Genomic DNA, 20,473 nt, shown 5'->3' with positions numbered 1-20,473 from the left:
AATGAAATAAGAAGTTTTTTTGAAGGAGAGGGGAGATGACCAAGCAGAGTTGGAAGATGAGGAGTGGTTATGTGATCTGGCATTTCTCGCTGACTTTACAGGTGAACTAAGTGATACAAACCTTGAACTACAAGGTAAAAACAAATGCATTGGCAAAATGATGAGTACAGTTTCATCCTACAAGAGCAAATTTGAGCTAATGATGACTGACTTTGCAAACAACACTTTTTATTATTTTCCTAATATGCAGGACCATCTGGGACAATAACCAAATTTTGTTTTTCAGAACGATAAGTATGTGACAGAAATCTATTCTGTTATCCAGGAATTCGAAAATAGATTCTGTGACTTCCAAAAAATTGGAACAGTTGTGGAGTACTTGTCATATCCATTCAAAGTAGATGTGGACATTAAAGAACCTGCAGCTACTATCAGTAAAAATTACTCATTGAACAAGCCATCTCTTGAAAATGAAATATTAACCCTTAAAAATGACATTTTTCTCAAGATCCATGCTGAGCAAGAATCATTTTGGAAGCTACTGCCTAGAAACAAATTTTCCAACTTGAGAAGATGCAGTGAAGCTGTACACTCCTGTTTCGGTTCAACTTATTTGTGTGAATCTATGTTTTCCCATCTGAAAATGACAAAGTGTACACAACATTCCAACATGACAGATGAACATCTCCAGGATTCCCTGAGACTGGCCCTCATGCAATATTCACCCAACTTCAAAAAGCTGGTGGATGAAATGCAAGCTCAGACATCTCACTAATGAGCAAGAGCTAAATATTAAAGATTGTGCAAGATCAGCCTGGATCAATACTCGACCTAAATTTAACAAAATTACTCAATAAAAGTTAAAGAAAGTTATTACTCAATAAAACTTTAAGAAAAAATGTACTTTCCATTTCCCCTCGCAGCTCTTACTGGATCTTTGTCTCTCTGTTTTGTTTTTGCTTAATTTGCCTAACAGCTGATCACATTCAAGTAAATGATGGAAAGTTCATAAAAAATGGGGGGTGGGGGGGTGGGGGGAATTCTCCAACTTTATTGGGTTAGAATTTAGTTTGAAACTAATTTGAAACTTAATTTTCATGATGGTAGATCTTCGGCACTTATGGCCAGAAAAAGTAGATCACGACCTGTTCATAGTTGGGCATGATTTATGAAAGGTTTTATAAATTTCTCTTCTGTGGTTTCCAGATGCCACAGTCCCAGATGGAGGCAGAAAGCAAAAGACAAGAGGCTTTCATCATCATCCCAGAGTTCCGTATGAAAGAGGGCCTGATGGGAAATTCTCCTCATGCACGATATTATGAACTTGGGCATTGTCTGCGGGCAAATATATTCCCAGGTGTGATACTCTTCTAAGTTTCTTGCTAATTTGAATTTCCCTATTAAATTCCTTTTTTTAATTTATATACTATAGTAGTAGTCCCCAAACCTTTTCATGTAAAGGGCCACAGTGTGAGTACAAGAAAGCTTTGAGGGCCACCAAAAGATTTCAAACTTACATATACTGCTAATTTTTTTTAACAGCCTTGACCTGTTTGTTCAGATTGGATATTAAACATCAAAAAATTATACTATTGATTCCAGTGCAATAGGGATGATATTCTGAACCATAGGATTATCCATTCATGCTTGTGAGCATACTGCAGAAGATGTCAACCACAGCTTTTCAACTCCTTCTCCACAGTCTCTGATGCCCCCTTCAGTTCTTCCTTCCGAAGGTGAACATGAAGGTGACTTTCTGATCTGCTCTGTTTATTTCTTTATTGTTTTGCATTATTTTTCTGTTTTTTCAGCTTGTTCATGGATGTTTTGCGTGGCTTAAATGGACTGCTTTGTCTGCTTGGAGAGGAGCAGACTTTTATGTATGCAGCTTGAACAGAGTAATATCCCCTACCTCTGACCTTAGAGACCTGGGAATAATGATAATTGTACAAATATTTCCAATCAAATATTGTTTATTAAAATTAACAGAATAATCTTATTTCAAAAGGCATTTGTACAATAGAGACACATTACAGTCAGAAGCGTAAATATAGCTTTCCGAAGAATGGACTCAACAACTGCTATTCTGCTACGTTTACCTATATATACTTAATTTGAGGACATTCCTCTACTTGTATATAATTGGTCATAAATATTTAATACCATATAAGGCTTGCTTCAATACATTCGCATGGGGGGGGCGTGTTTTCCCCCTTTCACAAAAGAATTCCTAAAAGTTACATTTTAATACTAGCTTACATCATAATAAAGAAAAATATAGAAGAAAACAATATTATAACATACTTACACAGAAAAATATTCATATACACAGCTTTATCTCCTTTCTGTGTCCCTTAAAAGTCAAACTGCTTCTCTTCCACATGCTACTTGAGTGGTCTATCAGCATGCACTGAGAAGGGGAGGGGGAGGGGGAGTGGTTAGCCCACTCCCAAAAACTTCCATATAATTCTAATTTTTCCTATATACTTCCTTTAATACATTTTTAAGGTAGATATATTCTAGTCTAAGACCTTTAAATGAAAGCTCCTACATATGTAAGTACTAATTTATGATTTTAATAGCTTACTAAAACTTAATTCATCATATATGCATTACACATGTGTATCCAATTAGTGTTTCTAACTTTACTCTGCAAAAGAAGGGCCCCTTGGAATGTATAGTCTCTGCAGTCCAGAGTAAGACAACCAGGTCAAAGGCCAAACCCTGTCATCCCATAAATCCCTTGGGCATATCCCTAGACTGAACTGGACACACATTTGAACAATGAATTTCTGTGAAACTTAAGCTATAGCATCTGGTTTGAATTTTCTCCGGCCTTCAACAGAGCTTATCAATTAATCTAATGCCCTAGCCTTACCCTGTTTCTCTTCAAAGTACACAGCACACAGCACATGTTTTTTCCAGATCAATATTTTATCCCATCCTTGTCCACCTGGTTCTATATCCTGGTTTATCCAATTTTTTGTTTTATATATATCTACTCATAAAACTTTCTCACCTGCTCTTGGATTAAGACCTTATCTTATTCTCCCTAACCAATAAAATCCTGAGCAATGGTAAGAAAGTTTAGTGGCTATTTTTTTTTAAAATTTCATGTTTGCCCATTCCACCAAAATACCTGTCCATTTTTTAATAGGCTGCTACCCCAGGCTCATTTAAGCCACATCCTCAAGCTGGCAGGTACATCCTTTGAGGACCTGTTCAGCCAGCCTGCTGAAGCTTGGTAGAGCTCAGGGTTCCGGGCCCTAAGCACTTACTCAACTTGGTTAGGAGCTTGAGCGCAGGTTGTTAGGCATCAATAGTGTTCCTTTGGGGTACTCATGGTGCTGGTTACAGCTTTTACTCCTCCTCTCTACCCCCACCCCATTTTTACTGCATCAGTCATGGCCCAGGGAGAAGAGGGGGGGGGGGATTGAGGAACAATCCGACTAAGGTTCAACTGGCAGCCCAAAGATCTGGGCATGGCTGCTGACCATCGGCTTCAGGCAGAGAGCCCCTCTAGATCCAGCTAAACATTAAAGGATCTGAAGCAGGCTGCAGCACCATTTCCCCAGCATATGGTCTGAATACAGGCTGTAACAGCCTATGAGGAAAATCGGGGGAGAGGAGGTGAAAACTGTATTTTGACTGTTTCTGCAGTAAGGTCTTTGGTCCCTTTCCTCTAAAATCCTATTTTTTTGAATTTTTTGGTTAGCCCTGAAGCGTTTTGAATCTGGTTTTGACACCAAAATGCTGCTGCGTTGGTCATTTTAGATTTCCCAATTTTTTTCTAAGTTCTCCAACTTCTTCAAAACACCTTATTTTCCTCAAACCTGATAGGGATGGAGTCTTCAGACCCTAATACCCCTATATGGAACAGTCTCACAGAAGAGGTGGTGGCGAAAGAAACTGTGTCTGAATTCAAAAGAGCCTGGGATAGGCAAGTGGGATCTCTGAGAGAGAGAAGAAGATAATGGTTACTGCGGATGGTCAGACAAGATGGGCCATTTGGCCTTTATCTGCCATCATTGTAACTTCTTCTTCATTGTATTGTAACTACTTCGCTGATTGTCCAGCGCCTCTTGTTGTAAACCGCCTCGAACTATCATGGCTTTGGCGGTATATAAAAATAAAATTATTATTATTATTATAATGTTTCTATCATACCTTATTTGCACTGGATAGGCATCTGAAGAGTGCCTTTGTACTACATGTTGCATGGCATGGGATGGAGAGTCAGGAGCTTTGGACCTAGCCCCTCTGCAGTCCTCTAGGGCTGGAGAAAAGCAGATGGTCCCATTGTGGGGGGGGGGGGGAAGAAACATCTTCTGGAGCTTCAGGATGGCAGTATTGTGCACCATAAGGGCATAGATGCTCTGCAGCCCAAGAAAAGGTGACTACACCATGCCAGGGGGGACGGAGAGATACTCTCTCAGGCCTTTATCCTAGAGAAAGGATTGGCAATGATATCCCTTAAAGTTCAAGTAGCAGGGCTCTCATGCTTCCAGGGCTGAGAGAAGAGTGGTTCGCTAGCGGTGCATCTGGACATAGTTAGGTTCTTGAAGGGTGCCCTGAGACTATGGCCGCTGATTCAAGATCCGTTTCCATCTTGGAATTTTAATATAGTCTTAGAAGGACTTAGCAGGGCTCCATATGAGCCCTTATACTAAACCTTTCTCAATGATCTATTGGTCAAAGCAGTCTTCTTGGTGGCCAGGAGAGTTTCAGACTTGCAGGCATTGTTGCGCAGAGAGCCGTTCCTCAGGATCACAGAAGCAGGAATGACCTTGCATATGATTACCTCCTTCTTACTAAAGGTCATTTTAACATTTCATGTGAGCCAAGAGGTTAGGTTGCCAGCATTTCATCCTATAGGGTCCAAGAAGAGAGACAAGGCCTTAAAGGTTTAGGACATCAGGAGAGTCCTATTGCATTACCTGGAGGTCACTCATGAGTTTCATCTTTCAGATTTTTTTATTGTGTTAACCAATCAGGCAAGACAAGGTAGACCCGTTTCCAAGGCCACCATCTCTAGATGGATTCTTAGAGTGATTTCCTCTGCCTATATCAGCTGCGTCAAACAACCAACTGTTTCATTGAAGGCATATTCAACAAGAGAAGTGGTCACCTCTTAGGCAATTCTTCCTGAGATTTGTTGATCAACAACTTGGTCCTCCCTTCATACCATCACCAAATTCTACAGGGTAGACATTGCAGCAAAAGAGGATTCCACTTTTAGGTTCTCAGTACTACAAGCAGGCTCACCTGTCCTACCCTAGAGTTTGGGGATTGCTTAGGTATGTTCCTATGGTTCAGCATTCCATCCCTATTGCACTGGAAAAAGAGATTAGGTTCTTACCTTTATAATATATTTTTCAGTAAATAGAGATGGTATGCTGAAACCCCCACTGAGCAATTTATCTGATGTGCCTGCTCACTGACTCAAACTTCATTCTCAGCTTCATAGCTAAGATTCCACTGTCAATCACACTATGTGATTAGGAAGAGTCTATATACAGAATTACAAAGGAGGAATGGTTGAGCTCCATAAATGTTTAGACTGTTTCTGTTTCTTGCTTAATTTGTATTTTCTTGGATTCATTGTTCCTCTCAGAGGCTTGTTAATGTTATAACTAAATTGCTGTTTCTGCAATGATTGTTTTAGCTTTCTCTGAGCAGATCAGACACTTGGTTTTGGGTAATTCCCCGTACCCCTCCTTCTCCTGTCTTCTTCTGTAGGGATAGCATCAGCTTTGGTACAAACTAAAGGGAGCAGCAGAGACTGGTGAAGAAGAAGGAGTTGAAAAGCAGTGATTGAAATCTTTTGCAGTATGCTCACAAGCATGCGTGGATGGCCCTATGGTTCTTCATACCATCCATACAGTGGCATAGTAAGGGTAGAGGCACTTGTACTACATTTTCATTGGTGCATATGGCCACACCTAAAGTTAGGCGTGATTCCCGGACACAAGCACTATTCTCTAAAAAACACCTAACTCCCCCCCTCCCACACACACACTTTTACTAAGCCATGATTAAGGTTTTCATTGTAGCCTGGAGTGCTAAATGCTCTAATGCTCATAGAAGTCCTATAAGTGAAGGAGAAGTATCGGAGCATTTAGCACCACAGACTGCAGTAAAAACTTCTATTGTGGCTTAGTAAAAGAGGGCCTTTAAGCGCAGTTTATAAAATAATACTTTTTTGGGCGCCAATTTTTTTAGGTGCTATCTGTAGAACTTACCACAATACACACTAAGCTAGTATTCTATAAAGGTAATTTCTTGCGGAACAGCCTTTACAGAATTCTAGCAGATTATCCCAGCACCATTTCTTTCAACAATTTTTAACCCGCCTAAAACCTAAACAGTTTACAAAAATACATTCACAATAAGTTACAAATCGCACTCAACACAAATCAAAAAAATAACAATATACAATTCTCTACAATGTGCTCTACCCCTAAGCATAACAGCACTGACCTTCTGCATACAAATAGATCTCATGTATATTAATTGGGGAAATCCTGAAAACCTGACTGGGTTGTTTCATTGAGCACCCTTGATTTACTGAATTCCCCTCTTATGTTTTATCATATTCTGTGTTTCTCTATCATTATAATTATTATTAATATTTCCTCCTCATGTTGAATATGTTTTCATTCCTGCAGGTGTGCCAACTCTGATGAAGAGTCTTGTGCAAGATTCATATACCAAAGAGGTGCATCAGTTGAGCAAAATAGACATGAAGCACTGGCATGGAAAGAAGATCGATGATATGGGTATGGATATGAGGGTTAGCAGGGGAATAGAACTACACATGGACAAATGACTGGAGAATTGAGGAAATTAGTGATAGGAGACTACGGGGCTCATTTTCAAAAAAGATAGATGTCCAAAAGACAGCATAAACTGGCACTTGGAAGTCTTCACTGTTCCCTCTAAGCTGAGCAGGAGTCCTCCACCCACAGTCTCACCAATAGAGGGTGTTGTTTTACTGTCACATTTTCAATTGTGAGGGACAGGCAAGTTCTGCAGGACTTCAGGGAACATACCTGTTCTTAGCGACTGAAAATATTCCACCCCCTAGTGGTAGCAATGCAGCTGGAGGACACCTGCTCAGCTTAGAGGGAACAGTGAAATTTATTCGTCGGTCAAAATGTCCAAGTGGGCCTTTTCAGAACTGACTTTCTTAATATCTAGCAGGACTTCTTACTCATTGTGTGTCCAGTGGAGAAATGGGCATGTTGGTAGGTGTGCCATGGACAGGGAATGGGTGGATTTAAGTGGGCTTAGACTTAGATGTCCTGCAGCTATAATCAAAACTTTCCCAGGATGTCCTAGACGGAGCTTAGACATTTTCAATTAGACCCGTTGGAGAAGCGTTTAAGTGCCAAAAGAGTACCCAAATTGACCAGATGACCACTGGAGGGATTAAGTAATGAGCCCCAGACACTCCCCCAGTGGCCACTGATCCCCTTCCACCCCAAAAAAATTTGAATGAAACAGTATATACTTGGCTCTAGAACAGCAGCACTTTGTATTTGCATCACACAAGTATCTTAAGTTGTCAGGTGGGTGGGCTAGTGAACCACAGAGAGGTGGAGCCAGGGCCATAAGCCACTCTAACCACTACATTTATGGTGGAAAATGTGAGCCTACCAAAACAGTACTATAGATGCCAGCTGCAGTCATAAAGTGGGAGTTTTGAAGGGCTATACGGGGGTTATGGTGAGATGTACTCTGGCACTCTTTAAGTGATGGTCACTGCAGTGCCTTCTAATGTGTCCCAGTGTTCTGTTGGCATGTCTGTGTGGTCAGTCCATTAGAAATCTGGCCCCTCCCACGTCCAAATGGGCTTCATTTAGAAATTTTCAACATGGATGGTATTGTGGTCAAACATGGGGAATAAAGTTAGATGTCCTGAGGTTGGACATCTAGTTGGACATCCTGGTGGCCAAGATGTTCAAACTACTTGATTTTCAAAATAATAAAAAAAAAAAATTAGACATCAAGGATTTTCAAAAATGGACCCTCCTGGAAGTTCAATTTTGGACGTTTTGTGGGAAACATCCAAAGTTGGACTAAGATGTTCTATCAAAAATGCCCCTCAAGTGTTTAGTAACAAGTGATTTCAGTGAAATTATTGTCTGCCACGGACAGGGGAAGAGAATGTGCGTTCATTATTGAACTGTCACCCAGCACTAGCAATGGAGCCTAGTTTATAGAATAGTAGTACTTATGCACATGATTGGTGTCGATAATTGGCAGTTATGCATGTATTCATAGGCCTTTTATACATCCAGTGCATTTAAATTGCTTAGTGTACAATTGCTAGGGTGGTATACCTGTGGGTGGAGCATGGACATGTCATAGTTGGTCACCAAGCAATATATGCAGCTTATAGAATACTATCTTTTGCATTCAATGCATGGCACACTTAGGCACCCACATAGGCCAGCCACTTATATCATAAGTAGGAGCACCTAACTTTTGGTGTGCTAATATAGCTTTGCATTAGTAACCTACAATAAGACTATAAGAGCATAAAAATTGCAATACTGGGACAGACCAAAGGCCCAGTATCCTGTTGAGTGGCCAACCCAGGTCCCAAGTACTTAGCTGGATGAAAATCCATCGTAGAACTGATGAAAAGCCATTGTAGAACCAATGTTAAAAGCATGTTTCTTTGTAGAACCTAAAATGAGTTGCCAATTTACAGAATTGTTGCCATAAGCTTCAGAAGGTTTGGCAGTGAACACTTAATATACTGATGTTGAGGACATTAACTTTGATTGGGAATGGGTAGAGAAACTTTAAAACAAGTATTAACAGTATTGAGAAGAACTGGATAGGGGCAGTGATGCTCCTAGAACCTGTACTGGATGGAATGGCACAAGGCACATTGAAACGGTAGACCTCCAGTCTCAGTATGAAAGATACTGATAGGAATTCTCTGAAGGCAGTCTGGCCTATAGCAGTACTTTAGAGGGTTTCACATGGTTTAGGTATAAAAAATGAGACCCTTAAGGACTATCACTGATGAGAAGCAGTTGCTGACCTTTGGATTGTCCTCTTTACAGGAAGGTGGTTTGAGATGCATTTTAGAGATGTGAATGTGAAGAAAGCCTTCGAGGAAAAACGGCAAGAGAAAATTCTAAAGCACTAGGCAGTTCAGACCAGACAATAAAATATATTGCAACCGATTAGTTTAGTCCTTCTTGTCTTTAAAGTGGTATGTCAAGGGAAAGTTGGAGAGTCCTTATGTAAGTTGGTGTTCCAACTCTCGTCTGGAGGCATATTTAATGACGGACAAACCCAGATGCAAGGCTCCGCCCCGTTCTGCCTCTACCATAGTCTGCCTCCAACCCTTCCCTTCAACTTTCTCCAACCCTCCCCTCTCCTTAGTCTGCCTTTAGCCCCACCCCCAAAAAGCCTCATCTCTTTTTTCCTAAACTCCAGGCCGTGTCTGGAAGCCCTTTAGTATGTGTGGACGCATGTGATGTCATCCACGCATGCTTGTTGAAGGCTCTCTAGATGCAGCTAGAACTCAAGGCTTTCCAAAACCCGGACAAACTGCTGGGTTTTGAAAAGTCCATCCGGGAACCCGGACAGTGCTCTAAAAAAAGGACATGTCCAGGTTTTTCCGGACATCTGGTAACCCTACGCATGTGAGAGAGTTGCTTATGCTGTATTTCCGGTGCATGCAAGTCTGTCTTGTGCATATTCATTACTGGATATCCTGAAAACTATACCAGATTGCTGTGCCTTCATCATAGTGCCCCAGTATAAGAGGCATGGGGAAGCTAAGCCTTCGGAGTCCAAACTGAAACTTTTCCTGCTTGCTGTCTCCCCTCCCTCTCTAGGCTTTCCTTATTCGAGAAGTTCCATCCCCTTTATCATCTTGGTCACTCTTTGAACCTTTTCTACTGCCGCTATATCTTTCTTGAGATAAGGAGACCAGAATTGAATGCAATGCTCCAGATAAGGTTGCACCATGGAGTGATACAGGGGCATTATAACATTCTTAGTCTTGTTAACCATCCATTTTTAATAATTCTTAGCTTTGTGTTTGCTTTTTTGGCTGCGGTCCTGAGTGACTTTGCTGTATGATTATCACCATGGGCCGGCAGAGATGGTAATAGAAAGAAGGAAACAAAAACTCCTGCATGCAGGCTGGAGGGCTTAGGAGGAGACAGGAGCAATGGTGTGGGGTGTGGCAAGGAAAGAAATAGGAACAGTGCAAGGAGGAGGCAGGAAGAGAGACAGGAGCAATTCGGGGGGGGGGGCAGGGAGAGACAGAGGAGCACTGTTGGTAAGGGGGAATGAGACAGAAGCAAATCTAGGTGTGGGTAGAGAGAGAGAGAGAGAGAGAGAGAGGCAAGAATAATGTTAGATGAGGGGTAGAAACAGGCAAGTGGGGTAATTCTGAATGGTGTGGGAGAAAGAGACAGATAGAAAAGGGGGACAATGCTGTATAGGGGTGTGGAGAGCTAGATGATAGATTGCATGGGGCAAAAGAGAGAGAGAGAAAGGCAATGCTAAATGAAAGGAGGAAAGAAAGAGAGGGGCAATACTGCATGGGGAGGAGAGAAGAGGATGGAGCAATGAGGGGATGGGAGAAAATGATGGGGCAATGGTGGATAGAGGAAGATAGACATGGACAATAATGGTGAAGGAGGAAGAAAGAAGATAGAGAGAAAAACAGGAGAAATGCTACATGCCAGGGAAAGACAGACAGGCAGACGGGGCAATGTTTAATGGTGTAATAGGTAAAAAAAAATCAAGAGATGAGATGCAGGATGGTTCGGGGGGGGGGGGGGGGGGTGCAGAGAGAAGGAAGATACAGAGAAGAGCTGCTGGATGGCAGGTGGTAGAGAAAGAGAAGCTGGATGATGGGGAGCATGAGGAAATAGATAGTGAAAGACTGGGGAATAAGAAGAAAGAGAATGTGAGGGACAGGGTGAAGAAAAGCTGTAGGCAGCTCCATTAATAAGGAGATAGTGAATGACAGTGGCATACCTAGCGTATGTAATAGCTAAAAAACCCCAGATATGATGGAAACCAATGTATATGTAAGTAACTCTTCCAATGGGAGACAAATGTGGTCATAAGATGTTATAATACAATTGTTGCAGAAGCTAAAGAGAAGCAGTATCAAATCTCTATTGCTCTAAAGGAAGGAAAAACGCCTCAGAAAGGGCCCCCCCACCTCCACAATGGTGGATCTTAAAGGTGGTTCAGCGATAACCTCATAGGCGAAAACCTTCTTAATAAAGTGAGCAATTAAATCATAAACTATGCTTCACTCAAATGCTGAAAAAGATAGAGGCAAAAAAACCACTTATCTTAGAGCTGATCGGCACACCGACGGAGGCCAGCGTTTCACCGACAGGCTACATCAGGGTGTGACCCGACCGATCAGTCTGCAAGAATAAAAAAGAAAACACAGGAACTTAGCAGTTTCACAATGAGTTAACTTTTTTAATGTAACAGAGCAAAACGTACCTAATCGAGAGCGTGTGCTACGCTTCAAAAGTCCAAAAAATGGCTCCCATGGGGCGGCTCCAAGATGGCGATTTTTAAATTTTCGCGGTGGGACACGTCACCACCGGAAGTGAATGAAATGACAGCTGAGAAAAATCTAACAAAACAGATCTCATCCCTTTAAACGGAAACAAGAACATGAGCCAAACAAAACAAAAAATGGTTGCACTTTTAAATGTAACCAACATTTGGTTAAATATATGTCTTCTTTCTTATGTTTACATTTTCTGTTTTATTTATGTTATTTATTATGCTTTTAAATATTATATTATCTCTCTTCCTTGCTTTCTTACTAGCGACTCCTGATAAATTCAATGTGATTTCTATATGAAAATTTTTTGGTCGTGTTCCTGTTATTAATTTAGAGAAGGGTCTTCCAAAAGTATTTTGCAATTAATCTGAAGTTGTTTTAATAAAACGCACTCCAATCCAATCTCTGGTTTAACCCCACAGGCTCTTCGCTGTTGAGTAAGTGAATCCAAAATTGCTCTGCTCGCAATAACTGGGTAGGGCGATTGTTAACTCCTTCTGATATATGGTCTATGACAAAACAACGTAGATCTTCAAAACTGTGATTCTGTTCAAGACAATGTACCACCAGAGGAGCTTGCAACTTGTTATTGTGCAAGCAACTCTTGTGTTCTGTTATCCGCCTTCTAAAAGTTCGTGTAGTTTGTCCTACATAAATCTTTGAACAAGGGCAGAAAATGATGTATACTGCAAAAGTTGTAGAACATGACCATATATCAGAAGGAGTTAACAATCGCCCTACCCAGTTATTGCGAGCAGAGCAATTTTGGATTCACTTACTCAACAGCGAAGAGCCTGTGGGGTTAAACCAGAGATTGGATTGGAGTGCGTTTTATTAAAACAACTTCAGATTAATTGCAAAATACTTTTGGAAGACCCTTCTCTAAATTAATAACAGGAACACGACCAAAAAATTTTCATATAGAAATCACATTGAATTTATCAGGAGTCGCTAGTAAGAAAGCAAGGAAGAGAGATAATATAATATTTAAAAGCATAATAAATAACATAAATAAAACAGAAAATGTAAACATAAGAAAGAAGACATATATTTAACCAAATGTTGGTTACATTTAAAAGTGCAACCATTTTTTGTTTTGTTTGGCTCATGTTCTTGTTTCCGTTTAAAGGGATGAGATCTGTTTTGTTAGATTTTTCTCAGCTGTCATTTCATTCACTTCCGGTGGTGACGTGTCCCACCGCGAAAATTTAAAAATCGCCATCTTGGAGCCGCCCCATGGGAGCCATTTTTTGGACTTTTGAAGCGTAGCACAAGCTCTCGATTAGGTACGTTTTGCTCTGTTACATTAAAAAAGTTAACTCATTGTGAAACTGCTAAGTTCCTGTGTTTTCTTTTTTATTCTTGCAGACTGATCGGTCGGGTCACACCCTGATGTAGCCTGTCGGTGAAACGCTGGCCTCCGTCGGTGTGCCGATCAGCTCTAAGATAAGTGGTTTTTTTGCCTCTATCTTTTTCAGCATTTGAGTGAAGCATAGTTTATGATTTAATTGCTCACTTTATTAAGAAGGTTTTCGCCTATGAGGTTATCGCTGAACCACCTTTAAGATCCACCATTGTGGAGGTGGGGGGGCCCTTTCTGAGGCGTTTTTCCTTCCTTTAGAGCAATAGAGATTTGATACTGCTTCTCTTTAGCTTCTGCAACAATTGTATTATAACATCTTATGACCACATTTGTCTCCCATTGGAAGAGTTACTTACACATACCTAGCGTATGTGACACCTGGAGCCAATCTTTTGTTTTCACATCCCCCTCCTCTGTATAAAATAAACTTCCAGTCCAAAAGGCATATGAGTAATAAATAACTGGGTTTTATCCTCCATTTGTTGCAAAACCTAGCAGAAGGCATCAATCACATTTTTTCCCCTTCCTCCACCTCCTTCCACAGTGGGCTGTGCCCCAGCTTCTCAGTCTTTCCTTTTGTAAGCAGACAGAAGATGTCTTTCTGATTTGCTCTGAGATCATCTTTTTTATTTTTGGTTTTTTTGATCCAAATTTTGAGTCTTTCTTTTGGTGCTGCAGAGGTTCCCAACAGTCGTAGGGCAGCTCTGGCTGTGAGAAGACACAGCCACTTGGTACAGAGGTCTGTTTCTAACGGGATTCCCCCTTATACAGGGCACCTGCCTAGCCAGCCTTCATTAATTGGATTTTAAGCTCAAAGATTATTTCCATGGGAGCTCTGCTCGCTCCAGATTCAACTGGAGCTTGAGCGCAGGCTGAGTGGCCTTGAGTTACCCTTGCAGCTCTAGCGGGTGCTAGCTGCATTTACTCTCCCCCTGTCATTGAGAGAAATCCTGTTAAGAGTCAAATAAACAGGCATCTGAGCATCCTACATGTTTGTTTGAGGTAGAGTCTTATGGCAGCTTTCCCTGAAGCTGAGCAGTTCCCAGGACCAGTACAGGCTATGGGGAAAATTTAGAGGGGGGGAGGTCTAAAAATTGCCAGGATTTAGTTCCCCTACTTCCAAAAGCTCTTTTTTGAACTTTGAATTAGCTCCCCTGGTTGTTTTATGGTGTGAAATTGCTGCCACCAATGGCCATCTTGAATTTCCCAATTTTAAACTGAAAGACTCTATCTGTCTCAATACCCCTCAATTTTGCTTAAAATCAGTAGGGATGCCTTAATACATCCTCTGACCCCTCTAGGACGATAGAGTCATAGACAGCTTGATTGATGGGTCAGAAGTCTTTCCCAGAGCTCCCATTTAGTAACCTGGTGTCTACAACAAAACACTGTCATGCAGATGCCGCCATGCTGGCAGAGAACCCAAGGAAGTCCTAAGAGGGGTCCTGGAGGGTCCCAGTTAGCCTGATGTTTGAGACCTATTTCAAATACAGGGGCTAGGCTATGCTGTCCAGGGACAGCGGTGGCTACGCAGGAGGGTCTGACCCATTAGGTGCTAGTCCCTCCTATTAGGTTCTTCTACAGAATCCTGAAGTCCAGTCAGAAAAGGACTAGGAAGATTGGGGGTTGGAATCTATTCCTTTGCTTTCCCACCATGGATCCTGAGTTTTAGAGGATACAGGGTCTCAGGTTGGGGCAGCCGATCAGGAATCCATTGCAGCCTTGAACCAGGGAGAGGATCCAACAGTCCACCTGCCAGCAGCTTTGACGAAGTTGAAGTTAGATTCACCTACTTCTCAAAGTTCTGTTATGATCATGTCCAAGGCTCAGCCAGCATGCTTTCCCTCACATCCAGATATAACAGTCATGCTCATGGAGCAGTGGGATGCCCTGGAGCGCTCCCTAAAGATGACAAAACCAATGGCCAAGCTGTACCTGATGGCTCCCAAATGTCAGCAACTGTTTGTGCCACCTAAGGTGGATTCATACATAGTGCTGGTCACCAAATGCACGTCTCAGCCCGGTAAGGGAGGGGTGATTCTAAAGGATGCACAGGATCACAGGATAGACTGTCCTAAAATGGCAGTTTGAAGCCTTGGTGTTAGGACTGAAGGCATCATTGGCATCATCTTTTGTCACACGGGTTTGCCATACCAAATTACGACGGTCCTCGGCCATAGACATTTAAGCTTATATGATGCCAGTGCACCTTTCTGGATTTCCCGCGGCGTTTCCAACGTCGCAAGGCTAAGGAGCTAACCCGACTCGCTCCTTAATCCACTTAGTCAGCATATTTCCAGGTCTCATGCCTTCTCATATTCACTATTTGTCCTCTTCATAACCAGCACTCCATCTCACCTTAGTGTGAGTACCAGTCTGTACTGCAGCCGCTTTTTTGCTTTTCACATCTATTTTAAATGTCCTTTTATACCTTAGTTACAGTTTGGTTTATAACTTTGTTGCTTTCATTAGCATATCATCTTTATATAACAATGCTGGATTTGGGTTTTTTTCATCTTTTTTCAACCTCCGTTATCTCAAGTACAGACCTTCCTTTTATTATCATTTTTTAACCTTTGACGCCATTTTAATCAGGTCTGGTTCGGTATAATTTCATCTTTGGTGCCTTTATTCATATTCCCTTGTTGTTTTTGTATTGAGTTTTGTCGTTTTTAATGTCCCTTTTTTTTTTTTTTAAGTTTTTTATTTATTTTAAATGTGATCTTATATTAAAGTTTTTTTAACTAAACGTATCATGCAAATGTTTTTTCACATTTCTTAGTTTATTTAATTTCCACTTTAATTCTTTTTCTATTGGATTTATATGTCCTTTTCAGCCTTTCTATCCAGTTGTAATCTGTATGTGGCTTATATTCTTTTAGGTAACGTATGCCTGTTTTCACACAGATCCTTTATTTATTGACGTCCTCATCCGATTCACTTATTCCATATGTTCATAATTTTTTTGCTCTAAAATGGCACTGCCCTTCACATTGGGACACATGTTTTTTCAAGTGTATCCACACATTTTTTTTACACAATTTTTAACTTATCAATTAGCATTTATCGGTCACACTCTAACATTTTCCAAAGTAGGTTCACCATCACCACACATTTTGGTTCACCGTTTTAAAATCATATGTACTGTCATCGAAAACTGAACAAAATTAGAAAAATAAAAAAGCCACCCAGAAGCCCAACGGAGCCCTAAAAAAGAATACATGTCCAGGGACACCTGGTAACTCTACTCCAGTTGTTCAAGACTCATATGCCTTTTGCACTTGGATGGGAAGAGTAGGTTCTTACCTTGATAATCTTTTTTCCAGTAGAAAGGCATATGAGTCTCGAAGGCCCACCCTGTCAGTTTTCCAATACTCTGCTTCCTGTCTCAGAGATGCAAGTATTGTCAGACCCTTTATTTCACTGCCAAGCAGGTTTAAAATTTAAGATGAAAATTAAACTACTAAGAAACAAATGAGGGAGTATAAAGCTACATAGTTATTAGTGTAGGTTGTGCTTAGCTAGGTTGCTTGTTGGTTATTCCACCTTGGTTCTTCTTGTTGGTTATTCCACCTTGGTTATTCTGCCTTGTTTACCAATTATTTTTTAAACTGAGGCATTTTGTTCACTGATCCTTACAGAGCAGAACAGAGTTCATGTAGATGGGGGAGTCCCCCATACTCCTCTTCCTTATGTTTGTTCTTAAAGAGTTTAGCATTGCTTTGGTATGAACTGAGGAGCTTGGGCACAGCCCACTGAGGAAGGAGGTGGAGGTGAAGAAAAGAATGTGATTGATGCCTTCTGCAGGGTCTTGCAGCCAATGGAGGATAAAACCCTGTTGTTCAACACTCATATGCCTTTCTGCTGGAAAGATGATTATCGAGGTAAGAACCTAATCTTCCTTGTAAAATGAGCCCTCAACTTTTTTAAAGATATATGGTAGTAATTGAATTGTACATTTCCCCCTTTTAAATTACTTTGATATATAGTCTAGCTTAATTATTAACCATTTAGATGTGTGAGGTGAAAGCTGTTCTATTACATTACAAGCCCTCCAGGATACAGCAAAATACCTACTGCAACAGAATGTAACTTGTATTGAGTTATTAATGAGAAAGGTATGATAAAATCCAAATCCAAAATCCAGTACTAGGCATATTGTTAATTAATGCAAAATGCTACTCTTGGCCAACAGAGCAATTCTACTGTATCATAAGCAAGTTTCAAGTTTTATTCGGATTTTATATACCGCCTATCAAGGTTATCTAAGCGGTTTTTACAATCAGGTACTCAAGCATTTTCCCTATCTGTCCCGGTGGGCTCACAATCTATCTAACGTACCTGGGGCTATGGAGGATTAAGTGACTTGCCCAGGGTCACAAGGAGCAGCGCGGGGTTTGAACCCACAACCCCAGGGTGCTGAGGCTGTAGCTTCAACCACTACGCCACACACTCCTCAGCATTAACTTCTGCCCCCTCTCTCTCCTTTCCATGCAACGTCTGCCCTTTCTGTCTGTACCCCTCCCATCCAGTGTTTGCTCTCCTTCTCTGCCCTTTCCTTTCATCCAGAATTTGCTCTCTTTTTCTGCCCTTCTCCTCCATCAAGCATCTGCCCCTCTTCTTTCCATGCATCTTCCTTTTCTTTCTCTGTCTCTTTCATTCATTTTCTGCCCTTGATATGCCACTGCCCCACCCTATGGTCTGGCATCTCTGTCTCCTTCTCTTCCATCTCTCCCTTGCTGCTATGCCATATTGCTCCACTGCTTTCTTTCCTATCCCTCCCAACTGTACTCATCACCACCCCATGTTCTGGCATCTCTATATCCTTCCCGTTCCCTCTCCCCTTCCAGTGTGGTTTTGCATCTCTCTCCTCACCTCTGTTTCCTTTCCCTTCCATCCTTCCCCTATGGTCTGGCATCTCTCTCTCCTTTCCCTTCCTTTCCTTTCCTTCCCTTCACTGGTTTTCCTTTTTCCTTCTTACCTTCCTCCCTCCATCCCAATTTGGTGGCTTTTTCTTATACTCCTCCCTTCCCACATTCAGATGTGGCATTTCTTCCCCCTTCTCCCCCTTGGGATGGGTACCCCTCTCTTTCTTTTCTCCTTCAAACTGCTGCTTGCAACCTGTGGGCCACCAGTAACATCAGTCAGTTGAATACACTACCTTCGGTGGTTCTGGAAGCTTTTCCTCTGCTTCAACTTCCTGTCCCTGAAGAGGAAAGCTTATGGGCTACCAAAGGCAGCATGATCAGTAGACTTATGTTGCTGGTGGCCTGAAGATTGCAAGCTACAGCATGGGGAAGGGACTGGCGCACTCCCCTCCCTTGGTAGACCACTATGAGGGGTACACCACTGTAATATGAATAAATGAACAAAATCTAAATAGAAGATATCTGAAAGGAACAGATCAGTGTTGAAACTGGATGTAGTAGAGCAGGTCAAGAAGACAGATGGAGAGAAAAAATAACAAGTGGACATGAGACCTTTGGAAAGAGAATGAAGACAGAAAGCAGTAAACAGAGACTAGGATCAACACAATTATGTGGCCAGACAACAAAGGTAGAAAAATAATTTTATTTTATATTTTGGATGAAGTAATATGCTAGTCATGCTTGCCCACTTTAAAAGTTAATAAATAAGAAAACATGGAAAATAAGATATCTTTTATTGACTAGTTTTCTTTTGGAGGCTAAAGCCTTCTTCCTCAAGTTAGGACAGTATGCTGATGTTATTGTAACCTGTCCTGACCTAAAAAAGAGGTTTTGGTCTTCGAAACTTAGTCAAAAATCTTATTTAGTCAAATAAAGAAGGTATCAACTTGTTCTCCAAGGACAAGCAGGTATAATATTCTCAAAGAACTCAGTACTGACACATAGCAAATGCACTTTCATGTTATATTTTTAGACAGTACCTATACTGCTAGTGTTTTTCTGTTTAACATTGGCTTGCAGGACCTGCAGTTCTTCATTTTCGAGGGAGCTGAGGAGCTATGGGGCTCATAATCAAAACAAAAAAACATCTAAAAAGTGGCCTAAATCGATACTTAGATGATCAAAAAGCCAGATCGTCCAAGTACCGGTAATTAAGGCTGGTTTTAGATGTATCTAAAACCAGCTTAGGCCTTTCCCCTGCCTCTAAATGCATAGAGCGAAAAGAGGCATTTGTAGAGGAGGAGAAAGGGCGGGAGGTGGCCAACCTAGACTTAGTCGCACAGCAGGTATAACCAAAAGGTTTAACAGGTTGCCTAGTCGGCAATTATACATTTTGACTTAGACCAAGTAAAAACAGGTATAAGTGCTGAAAAGGGGCCACTGAGCTGATTGCAGCTACCGCGATCAGCTCAGCAGCCCTGGAAACTTGCCTACCCCCCACTGCAATGATCGTGGCAGGAGAGATGGCTTATCTCTCCTGCCGCGATGGCAATTCCCCACCCCCCCGAACCAATACGGGCGGGAGGGAGCCCAACCCTTCCTGCCCCAATGAACCCTTACCCCTCCCCCGATCAGATACGGGCAGGAGGGAGCCCAACCCCTCTTGCCCCTGTGACCCCCACCCCCGATGCGATCTGGGCAGGAGGGAACCCAACACCTCCTGCCCATGACGAACCACCCCATGACCGCCCCCCGAACTTCCGATCGACCCCCCGAACCCCGATACACCCCCAACCGGTGAACCTGTGACACCCCACCCGACACCTCCCCTTTACCTAAAATACGTTGGCTGGACAGACAGGTCCCAAGCCCATCTGCCTGCTGGTCCACCATCCGCCGAATGGCGGGCCTTAGGGCCTGATTGGGCCAGGCACCTAAGTCCCCACCCACAGGAGGCTCAGTTGCCTTAGGCCACAAGGGTGGGGCCTTAGGCTCCTGGCCCAATCAGGCCCTAAGGCCCACCATTTGTCAGATGGCAGGCCTGCCGGGCAGATGGGCTTGGGACCCGTCCATCCAACCAATGGATTTTAGGTAAGGGGGGTGCCGGGGGTGAGGTGTCATGGGGTTGAAGTTGGGGGGGATGTCGCGGGGTTCATTGGGGCCGATAGTGGGTTTGTGGGGGAGGTCGGTGGGGGTTCATCGTGGGCAGGAGGGGTTGGGCTCTCTGCTGCCTGGATCACATCGGAGAGGTGGGGGGGTCTCAGGGGCAGGAGGGGTTGGGCTCTCTCCTGCCCAGATCGGTTGAAGGGGGATGGGGGTTCATCGTGGGCAGGAGGGGTTGGGCTCCCTCCTACCCGGATCAGTTTAGTGGGGGGGAGTGGATCGCGGCAGGAGAGATTGGGTATCTCTCCTGAAGCGATGGCGATCACCCCTCACCCCAAACTGCCACAAATCGCAGCAGGAGAGATTGGGCATCTCTCCTGTCGCAGCAGTTCGGGGGGGTGATTGCAGCAGGGGAGATCAGCCATCTCTCCTGCTGCAATCGTTGTTGAGGGGGGGATTCTGTAACCAGTGTTCTTTTTGACATACACTGGTTACAGAATCCAGCTTTTAGGCGAAGGACTGGCCCCTCCTTCGCCTAAAAGGTCTGGTTTCGGGTGTTTGAGA

General features: G+C 42.5%; 1 long non-coding RNA gene across 1 annotated transcript in view; it reads left to right on the top strand.

Moving 5' to 3' along the window:
• Positions 1-1,233: 1,233 nt before the first annotated feature.
• Positions 1,234-20,473, top strand: part of LOC117355654 — a 39,708-nt gene continuing 20,468 nt past the window's right edge. Inside the window, exons 1-2 of the long non-coding RNA XR_004538426.1 lie at positions 1,234-1,357; positions 6,669-6,779. This is a non-coding gene — a long non-coding RNA (uncharacterized LOC117355654). The remainder of the gene's footprint in view (positions 1,358-6,668; positions 6,780-20,473) is intronic.

The sequence above is a fragment of the Geotrypetes seraphini genome, chromosome 2 (assembly GCF_902459505.1).
Source record: "Geotrypetes seraphini chromosome 2, aGeoSer1.1, whole genome shotgun sequence".
In the NCBI taxonomy this organism is placed as follows: domain Eukaryota; kingdom Metazoa; phylum Chordata; class Amphibia; order Gymnophiona; family Dermophiidae; genus Geotrypetes; species Geotrypetes seraphini.
This window is presented reverse-complemented; position numbering and strand designations above follow the sequence as displayed.